Genomic DNA, 11707 nt, shown 5'->3' on the forward strand with positions numbered 1-11707 from the left:
GCCCAACACACGTCCCGACCTAGAGCCCAACACACGTCCCGACCTAGAGCCCAACACACGTCCCGACGCAGAGCGGAAAGTAAGCTAAATCCTGAGGTAGAGCCCAACACACGTCCCGACGCAGAGCGGAAAGTAAGCTAAATCCTGAGGTAGAGTCCAACACACGTCCCGACGTAGAGTCCAACGCACGTCCCGACGTAGAGTCCAACACACGTCCCGACGTAGAGTCCAACGCACGTCCCGACGTAGAGTCCAACACACGTCCCGACGTAGAGTCCAACGCACGTCCCGACGTAGAGTCCAACGCACGTCCCGACGTAGAGTCCAACACACGTCCCGACGTAGAGTCCAACACACGTCCCGACGTAGAGTCCAACACACGTCCCGACGTAGAGTCCAACACACGTCCCGACGTAGAGTCCAACACACGTCCCGACGTAGAGCTGGAAGTAAGCTAAATCCCGACGTAGAGCCCAACACACGTCCCGACGTAGAGCTGAAAGTAACCTAAATCCCGACGTAGAGCCCAACACACGTCCCCACGTAGAGCAGAAAGGAAGCTAAATCCTGAGGTAGAGCCCAACACACGTCCAAACGCAGAGCGGAAAGTAAGCTAAATCCTGAGGTAGAGCCCAACACACGTCCCGACGTAGAGCCCAACACACGTCCCGACGTAGAGCTGAAAGTAAGCTAAATCCTGATGTAGAGCCCAACACACGTCCCGACGTAGAGCCCAACACACGTCCCGACGTAGAGCCCAACACACGTCCCGACGTAGAGCCCAACACACGTCCCGACGTAGAGCCCAACACACGTCCCGACGTAGAGCCCAACACACGTCCCGACGTAGAGCCCAACACACGTCCCGACGTAGAGCCCAACACACGTCCCGACGTAGAGCCCAACACACGTCCCGACGTAGAGCCCAACACACGTCCCGACGTAGAGCCCAACACACGTCCCGACGTAGAGCCCAACACACGTCCCGACGTAGAGCCCAACACACGTCCCGACGCAGAGCGGAAAGTAAGCTAAATCCTGTGGTAGAGCCCAAAACACGTCCCGACGCAGAGCGGAAAGTAAGCTAAATCCTGAGGTAGAGCCCAACACACGTCCCCACGTAGAGCTGAAAGTAAGCTAAATCCTGAGGTAGAGCCCAACACACGTCCCGATGTAGAGCCCAACACACGTCCCGACGTAGACCTGAAAGTAAGCTAAATCCTGAGATAGAGCCCAACGCACGTCCCGACGTAGAGCCCCACACACGTCGCGACGTAGAGCCCACCACACGTCCCGACGTAGAGCCCACCACACGTCCCGACGTAGAGCCCAACACACGTCCCGACGTAGAGCCCAACACACGTCCCGACGTAGAGCCCAACACACGTCCCGACGTAGAGCTGGAAGTAAGCTAAATCCCGACGTAGAGCCCAACACACGTCCCGACGCAGAGCCCAACACACGTCCCGACGCAGAGCCCAACACACGTCCCGACGCAGAGCCCAACACACGTCCCGACGCAGAGCCCAACACACGTCCCGACGCAGAGCCCAACACACGTCCCGACGCAGAGCCCAACACACGTCCCGACGCAGAGCCCAACACACGTCCCGACGCAGAGCCCAACACACGTCCCGACGCAGAGCCCAACACACGTCCCGACGCAGAGCTGAAAGTAAGCTAAACCCTGAGGTAGAGCCCAACACACGTGCCGACGTAGAGCTGAAAGTAAGCTAAATCCTGAGGTAGAGCCCCACACACGTCCCGACGTAGAGCCCCACACACGTCCCGACGTAGAGCCCCACACACGTCCCGACGTAGAGCCCCACACACGTCCCGACGTAGAGCCCCACACACGTCCCGACGTAGAGCCCCACACACGTCCCGACGTAGAGCCCCACACACGTCCCGACGTAGAGCCCCACACACGTCCCGACGTAGAGCCCCACACACGTCCCGACGTAGAGCCCCACACACGTCCCGACGTAGAGCCCCACACACGTCCCGACGTAGAGCCCCACACACGTCCCGACGTAGAGCTGGAAATAAGCTAAATCCCGACGTAGAGCCCCACACACGTCCCGACGTAGAGCTGGAAATAAGCTAAATCCCGACGTAGAGCCCCACACACGTCCCGACGTAGAGCTGGAAATAAGCTAAATCCCGACGTAGAGCCCAACACACGTCCCGACGTAGAGCTGGAAATAAGCTAAATCCCGACGTAGAGCCCAACACACGTCCCGACGTAGAGCCCAACACACGTCCCGACGTAGAGCCCAACACACGTCCCGACGTAGAGCCCAACACACGTCCCGACGTAGAGCTGGAAATAAGCTAAATCCCGACGCAGAGCCCCACACACGTCCCGACGCAGAGCCCCACACACGTCCCGACGCAGAGCCCCACACACGTCCCGACGCAGAGCCCCACACACGTCCCGACGCAGAGCCCCACACACGTCCCGACGCAGAGCCCCACACACGTCCCGACGCAGAGCCCCACACACGTCCCGACGCAGAGCCCCACACACGTCCCGACGCAGAGCCCCACACACGTCCCGACGCAGAGCCCCACACACGTCCCGACGCAGAGCCCCACACACGTCCCGACGCAGAGCCCCACACACGTCCCGACGCAGAGCCCCACACACGTCCCGACGCAGAGCCCCACACACGTCCCGACGCAGAGCCCCACACACGTTCCGATGTAGAGCTGAAAGTAAGCTAAATCATGATGTAGAGCCCAACACACGTCCCGACGCAGAGCCCAACACACGTCCCGACGTAGAGCCCAACACACGTCCCGACGCAGAGCGGAAAGTAAGCTAAATCCTGAGGTAGAGCCCAACACACGTCCCCACATAGAGCTGAAAGTAAGCTAAATCCTGAGGTAGAGCCCAACACACGTCCTGACCTAGAGCCCAACACACGTCCCAACGTAGACCTGAAAGTAAGCTAAATCCTGAGGTAGAGCCCAACACACGTCCCGACGCAGAGCAGAAAGTAAGCTAAATCCTGCGGTAGAACCCAACACACGTCCCCACGTAGAGCTGAAAGTAAGCTAAATCCTGAGGTAGAGCCCAACACACGTCCCGACGTAGAGCCCAACACACGTCCCGACGTAGAGCCCAACACACGTCCCGACGTAGAGCCCAACACACGTCCCGACGTAGAGCCCAACACACGTCCCGACGTAGAGCCCAACACACGTCCCGACGTAGAGCCCAACACACGTCCCGACGTAGAGCCCGACACACGTCCCGACGTAGAGCCCGACACACGTCCCGACGTAGACCTGAAAGTAAGCTAAATCCTGACATAGAGCCCGACACACGTCCCGACGCAGAGCCCGACACACGTCCCGACGCAGAGCCCGACACACGTCCCGACGCAGAGCCCGACACACGTCCCGACGCAGAGCCCGACACACGTCCCGACGCAGAGCCCGACACACGTCCCGACGCAGAGCCCGACACACGTCCCGACGCAGAGCCCGACACACGTCCCGACGCAGAGCCCGACACACGTCCCGACGCAGAGCCCGACACACGTCCCGACGCAGAGACCGACACACGTCCCGACGCAGAGACCGACACACGTCCCGACGTAGAGCTGGAAGTAAGCTAAATCCCGACGTAGAGCCCAACACACGTCCCGACCTAGAGCCCAACACACGTCCCGACCTAGAGCCCAACACACGTCCCGACCTAGAGCCCAACACACGTCCCGACCTAGAGCCCAACACACGTCCCGACCTAGAGCCCAACACACGTCCCGACCTAGAGCCCAACACACGTCCCGACCTAGAGCCCAACACACGTCCCGACCTAGAGCCCAACACACGTCCCGACGCAGAGCGGAAAGTAAGCTAAATCCTGAGGTAGAGCCCAACACACGTCCCGACGCAGAGCGGAAAGTAAGCTAAATCCTGAGGTAGAGTCCAACACACGTCCCGACGTAGAGTCCAACACACGTCCCGACGTAGAGTCCAACACACGTCCCGACGTAGAGTCCAACACACGTCCCGACGTAGAGTCCAACACACGTCCCGACGTAGAGTCCAACACACGTCCCGACGTAGAGTCCAACACACGTCCCGACGTAGAGTCCAACACACGTCCCGACGTAGAGTCCAACACACGTCCCGACGTAGAGTCCAACACACGTCCCGACGTAGAGTCCAACACACGTCCCGACGTAGAGTCCAACACACGTCCCGACGTAGAGTCCAACACACGTCCCGACGTAGAGTCCAACACACGTCCCGACGTAGAGTCCAACACACGTCCCGACGTAGAGTCCAACACACGTCCCGACGTAGAGTCCAACACACGTCCCGACGTAGAGCTGGAAGTAAGCTAAATCCCGACGTAGAGCCCAACACACGTCCCCACGTAGAGCAGAAAGTAAGATAAATCCTGAGGTAGAGCCCAACACACGTCCAAACGCAGAGCGGAAAGTAAGCTAAATCCTGAGGTAGAGCCCAACACACGTCCCGACGCAGAGCCCAACACACGTCCCGACGCAGAGCCCAACACACGTCCCGACGCAGAGCCCAACACACGTCCCGACGCAGAGCCCAACACACGTCCCGACGTAGAGCCCAACACACGTCCCGACGTAGAGCTGAAAGTAAGCTAAATCCTGATGTAGAGCCCAACACACGTCCCGACGTAGAGCCCAACACACGTCCCGACGTAGAGCCCAACACACGTCCCGACGCAGAGCGGAAAGTAAGCTAAATCCTGAGGTAGAGCCCAAAACACGTCCCGACGCAGAGCGGAAAGTAAGCTAAATCCTGAGGTAGAGCCCAACACACGTCCCCACGTAGAGCTGAAAGTAAGCTAAATCCTGAGGTAGAGCCCAACACACGTCCCGATGTAGAGCCCAACACACGTCCCGACGTAGACCTGAAAGTAAGCTAAATCCTGAGATAGAGCCCAACGCACGTCCCGACGTAGAGCCCCACACACGTCGCGACGTAGAGCCCACCACACGTCCCGACGTAGAGCCCACCACACGTCCCGACGTAGAGCCCACCACACGTCCCGACGTAGAGCCCAACACACGTCCCGACGTAGAGCCCAACACACGTCCCGACGTAGAGCCCAACACACGTCCCGACGTAGAGCCCAACACACGTCCCGACGCAGAGCGGAAAGTAAGCTAAATCCTGTGGTAGAGCCCAAAACACGTCCCGACGCAGAGCGGAAAGTAAGCTAAATCCTGAGGTAGAGCCCAACACACGTCCCCACGTAGAGCTGAAAGTAAGCTAAATCCTGAGGTAGAGCCCAACACACGTCCCGATGTAGAGCCCAACACACGTCCCGACGTAGACCTGAAAGTAAGCTAAATCCTGAGATAGAGCCCAACGCACGTCCCGACGTAGAGCCCACCACACGTCCCGACGTAGAGCCCACCACACGTCCCGACGTAGAGCCCACCACACGTCCCGACGTAGAGCCCACCACACGTCCCGACGTAGAGCCCACCACACGTCCCGACGTAGAGCCCAACACACGTCCCGACGTAGAGCCCACCACACGTCCCGACGTAGAGCCCAACACACGTCCCGACGTAGAGCTGGAAGTAAGCTAAATCCCGACGTAGAGCCCAACACACGTCCCGACGTAGAGCTGGAAGTAAGCTAAATCCCGACGTAGAGCCCAACACACGTCCCGACGCAGAGCCCAACACACGTCCCGACGCAGAGCCCAACACACGTCCCGACGCAGAGCTGAAAGTAAGCTAAACCCTGAGGTAGAGCCCAACACACGTCCCGACGCAGAGCTGAAAGTAAGCTAAACCCTGAGGTAGAGCCCAACACACGTCCCGACGCAGAGCTGAAAGTAAGCTAAATCCTGAGGTAGAGCCCCACACACGTCCCGACGTAGAGCCCCACACACGTCCCGACGTAGAGCCCCACACACGTCCCGACGTAGAGCCCCACACACGTCCCGACGTAGAGCCCCACACACGTCCCGACGTAGAGCCCCACACACGTCCCGACGTAGAGCCCCACACACGTCCCGACGTAGAGCCCCACACACGTCCCGACGTAGAGCCCCACACACGTCCCGACGTAGAGCCCCACACACGTCCCGACGTAGAGCCCCACACACGTCCCGACGTAGAGCCCCACACACGTGCCGACGTAGAGCCCCACACACGTCCCGACGTAGAGCCCCACACACGTCCCGACGTAGAGCTGGAAATAAGCTAAATCCCGACGTAGAGCCCCACACACGTCCCGACGTAGAGCTGGAAATAAGCTAAATCCCGACGTAGAGCCCCACACACGTCCCGACGTAGAGCCCAACACACGTCCAGACGTAGAGCCCAACACACGTCCCGACGTAGAGCTGGAAATAAGCTAAATCCCGACGTAGAGCCCAACACACGTCCCGACGTAGAGCCCAACACACGTCCCGACGTAGAGCTGGAAATAAGCTAAATCCCGACGTAGAGCCCAACACACGTCCCGACGTAGAGCCCAACACACGTCCCGACGTAGAGCCCAACACACGTCCCGACGTAGAGCCCAACACACGTCCCGACGTAGAGCCCAACACACGTCCCGACGTAGAGCCCAACACACGTCCCGACGTAGAGCCCAACACACGTCCCGACGTAGAGCCCAACACACGTCCCGACGTAGAGCTGGAAATAAGCTAAATCCCGACGTAGAGCCCAACACACGTCCCGACCTAGAGCCCAACACACGTCCCGACCTAGAGCCCAACACACGTCCCGACCTAGAGCCCAACACACGTCCCGACCTAGAGCCCAACACACGTCCCGACCTAGAGCCCAACACACGTCCCGACCTAGAGCCCAACACACGTCCCGACGCAGAGCGGAAAGTAAGCTAAATCCTGAGGTAGAGTCCAACACACGTCCCGACCTAGAGTCCAACACACGTCCCGACCTAGAGTCCAACACACGTCCCGACCTAGAGTCCAACACACGTCCCGAGGTAGAGTCCAACACACGTCCCGAGGTAGAGTCCAACACACGTCCCGAGGTAGAGTCCAACACACGTCCCGAGGTAGAGTCCAACACACGTCCCGAGGTAGAGTCCAACACACGTCCCGACGTAGAGTCCAACACACGTCCCGACGTAGAGTCCAACACACGTCCCGACGTAGAGTCCAACACACGTCCCGACGTAGAGTCCAACACACGTCCCGACGTAGAGTCCAACACACGTCCCGACGTAGAGTCCAACACACGTCCCGACGTAGAGTCCAACACACGTCCCGACGTAGAGTCCAACACACGTCCCGACGTAGAGTCCAACACACGTCCCGACGTAGAGTCCAACACACGTCCCGACGTAGAGTCCAACACACGTCCCGACGTAGAGTCCAACACACGTCCCGACGTAGAGTCCAACACACGTCCCGACGTAGAGTCCAACACACGTCCCGACGTAGAGTCCAACACACGTCCCGACGTAGAGCTGGAAGTAAGCTAAATCCCGACGTAGAGCCCAACACACGTCCCGACGTAGAGCTGAAAGTAAGCTAAATCCTGATGTAGAGCCCAACACACGTCCCGACGTAGAGCCCAACACACGTCCCGACGTAGAGCCCAACACACGTCCCGACGCAGAGCGGAAAGTAAGCTAAATCCTGAGGTAGAGCCCAAAACACGTCCCGACGCAGAGCGGAAAGTAAGCTAAATCCTGAGGTAGAGCCCAACACACGTCCCGATGTAGAGCCCAAAACACGTCCCGACGTAGACCTGAAAGTAAGCTAAATCCTGAGATAGAGCCCAACGCACGTCCCGACGTAGAGCCCCACACACGTCGCGACGTAGAGCCCACCACACGTCCCGACGTAGAGCCCACCACACGTCCCGACGTAGAGCCCACCACACGTCCCGACGTAGAGCCCAACACACGTCCCGACGTAGAGCCCAACACACGTCCCGACGTAGAGCCCAACACACGTCCCGACGTAGAGCCCAACACACGTCCCGACGTAGAGCCCAACACACGTCCCGACGTAGAGCCCAACACACGTCCCGACGCAGAGCGGAAAGTAAGCTAAATCCTGTGGTAGAGCCCAAAACACGTCCCGACGCAGAGCGGAAAGTAAGCTAAATCCTGAGGTAGAGCCCAACACACGTCCCCACGTAGAGCTGAAAGTAAGCTAAATCCTGAGGTAGAGCCCAACACACGTCCCGATGTAGAGCCCAACACACGTCCCGACGTAGACCTGAAAGTAAGCTAAATCCTGAGATAGAGCCCAACGCACGTCCCGACGTAGAGCCCACCACACGTCCCGACGTAGAGCCCACCACACGTCCCGACGTAGAGCCCACCACACGTCCCGACGTAGAGCCCAACACACGTCCCGACGTAGAGCCCAACACACGTCCCGACGTAGAGCCCAACACACGTCCCGACGTAGAGCCCAACACACGTCCCGACGTAGAGCCCAACACACGTCCCGACGTAGAGCTGGAAGTAAGCTAAATCCCGACGTAGAGCCCAACACACGTCCCGACGTAGAGCTGGAAGTAAGCTAAATCCCGACGTAGAGCCCAACACACGTCCCGACGTAGAGCTGGAAGTAAGCTAAATCCCGACGTAGAGCCCAACACACGTCCCGACGTAGAGCTGGAAGTAAGCTAAATCCCGACGTAGAGCCCAACACACGTCCCGACGCAGAGCCCAACACACGTCCCGACGCAGAGCCCAACACACGTCCCGACGCAGAGCTGAAAGTAAGCTAAACCCTGAGGTAGAGCCCAACACACGTCCCGACGCAGAGCTGAAAGTAAGCTAAATCCTGAGGTAGAGCCCCACACACGTCCCGACGTAGAGCCCCACACACGTCCCGACGTAGAGCCCCACACACGTCCCGACGTAGAGCCCCACACACGTCCCGACGTAGAGCCCCACACACGTCCCGACGTAGAGCCCCACACACGTCCCGACGTAGAGCCCCACACACGTCCCGACGTAGAGCCCCACACACGTCCCGACGTAGAGCCCCACACACGTCCCGACGTAGAGCCCCACACACGTCCCGACGTAGAGCCCCACACACGTGCCGACGTAGAGCCCCACACACGTCCCGACGTAGAGCCCCACACACGTCCCGACGTAGAGCCCCACACACGTCCCGACGTAGAGCTGGAAATAAGCTAAATCCCGACGTAGAGCCCAACACACGTCCCGACGTAGAGCCCCACACACGTCCCGACGTAGAGCTGGAAATAAGCTAAATCCCGACGTAGAGCCCAACACACGTCCCGACGTAGAGCCCAACACACGTCCAGACGTAGAGCCCAACACACGTCCCGACGTAGAGCTGGAAATAAGCTAAATCCCGACGTAGAGCCCAACACACGTCCCGACGTAGAGCCCAACACACGTCCCGACGTAGAGCTGGAAATAAGCTAAATCCCGACGTAGAGCCCAACACACGTCCCGACGTAGAGCCCAACACACGTCCCGACGTAGAGCCCAACACACGTCCCGACGTAGAGCCCAACACACGTCCCGACGTAGAGCCCAACACACGTCCCGACGTAGAGCCCAACACACGTCCCGACGTAGAGCCCAACACACGTCCCGACGTAGAGCTGGAAATAAGCTAAATCCCGACGTAGAGCCCAACACACGTCCCGACCCAGAGCCCAACACACGTCCCGACCTAGAGCCCAACACACGTCCCGACCTAGAGCCCAACACACGTCCCGACCTAGAGCCCAACACACGTCCCGACGCAGAGCGGAAAGTAAGCTAAATCCTGAGGTAGAGCCCAACACACGTCCCGACGCAGAGCGGAAAGTAAGCTAAATCCTGAGGTAGAGTCCAACACACGTCCCGACATAGAGTCCAACACACGTCCCGACGTAGAGTCCAACACACGTCCCGACGTAGAGTCCAACACACGTCCCGACGTAGAGTCCAACACACGTCCCGACGTAGAGTCCAACACACGTCCCGACGTAGAGTCCAACACACGTCCCGACGTAGAGTCCAACACACGTCCCGACGTAGAGTCCAACACACGTCCCGACGTAGAGTCCAACACACGTCCCGACGTAGAGTCCAACACACGTCCCGACGTAGAGTCCAACACACGTCCCGACGTAGAGTCCAACACACGTCCCGACGTAGAGTCCAACACACGTCCCGACGTAGAGTCCAACACACGTCCCGACGTAGAGTCCAACACACGTCCCGACGTAGAGTCCAACACACGTCCCGACGTAGAGTCCAACACACGTCCCGACGTAGAGTCCAACACACGTCCCGACGTAGAGTCCAACACACGTCCCGACGTAGAGTCCAACACACGTCCCGACGTAGAGTCCAACACACGTCCCGACGTAGAGCTGGAAGTAAGCTAAATCCCGACGTAGAGCCCAACACACGTCCCGACGTAGAGCTGAAAGTAACCTAAATCCCGACGTAGAGCCCAACACACGTCCCCACGTAGAGCAGAAAGGAAGCTAAATCCTGAGGTAGAGCCCAACACACGTCCAAACGCAGAGCGGAAAGTAAGCTAAATCCTGAGGTAGAGCCCAACACACGTCCCGACGCAGAGCCAAACTCACGTCCCGACGCAGAGCCAAACACACGTCCCGACGTAGAGCTGAAAGTAAGCTAAATCCTGATGTAGAGCCCAACACACGTCCCGACGCAGAGCCCAACACACGTCCCGACGTAGAGCCCAACACACGTCCCGACGTAGAGCCCAACACACGTCCCGACGTAGAGCCCAACACACGTCCCGACGTAGAGCCCAACACACGTCCCGACGTAGAGCCCAACACACGTCCCGACGTAGAGCCCAACACACGTCCCGACGTAGAGCCCAACACACGTCCCGACGTAGAGCCCAACACACGTCCCGACGTAGAGCCCAACACACGTCCCGACGTAGAGCCCAACACACGTCCCGACGTAGAGCCCAACACACGTCCCGACGTAGAGCCCAACACACGTCCCGACGCAGAGCGGAAAGTAAGCTAAATCCTGTGGTAGAGCCCAAAACACGTCCCGACGCAGAGCGGAAAGTAAGCTAAATCCTGAGGTAGAGCCCAACACACGTCCCCACGTAGAGCTGAAAGTAAGCTAAATCCTGAGGTAGAGCCCAACACACGTCCCGATGTAGAGCCCAACACACGTCCCGACGTAGACCTGAAAGTAAGCTAAATCCTGAGATAGAGCCCAACGCACGTCCCGACGTAGAGCCCCACACACGTCGCGACGTAGAGCCCACCACACGTCCCGACGTAGAGCCCACCACACTTCCCGACGTAGAGCCCAACACACGTCCCGACGTAGAGCCCAACACACGTCCCGACGTAGAGCCCAACACACGTCCCGACGTAGAGCCCAACACACGTCCCGACGTAGAGCCCAACACACGTCCCGACGTAGAGCCGGAAGTAAGCTAAATCCCGACGTAGAGCCCAACACACGTCCCGACGTAGAGCCGGAAGTAAGCTAAATCCCGACGTAGAGCCCAACACACGTCCCGACGTAGAGCCCAACACACGTCCCGACGCAGAGCCCAACACACGTCCCGACGCAGAGCCCAACACACGTCCCGACGCAGAGCCCAACACACGTCCCGACGCAGAGCCCAACACACGTCCCGACGCAGAGCTGAAAGTAAGCTAAACCCTGAGGTAGAGCCCAACACACGTGCCGACGTAGAGCTGAAAGTAAGCTAAATCCT

This window comes from Leptosomus discolor, unplaced genomic scaffold (genome assembly GCF_034619465.1).
Source record: "Leptosomus discolor isolate bLepDis1 unplaced genomic scaffold, bLepDis1.hap2 HAP2_SCAFFOLD_28, whole genome shotgun sequence".
NCBI lineage: Eukaryota > Metazoa > Chordata > Aves > Leptosomiformes > Leptosomidae > Leptosomus > Leptosomus discolor.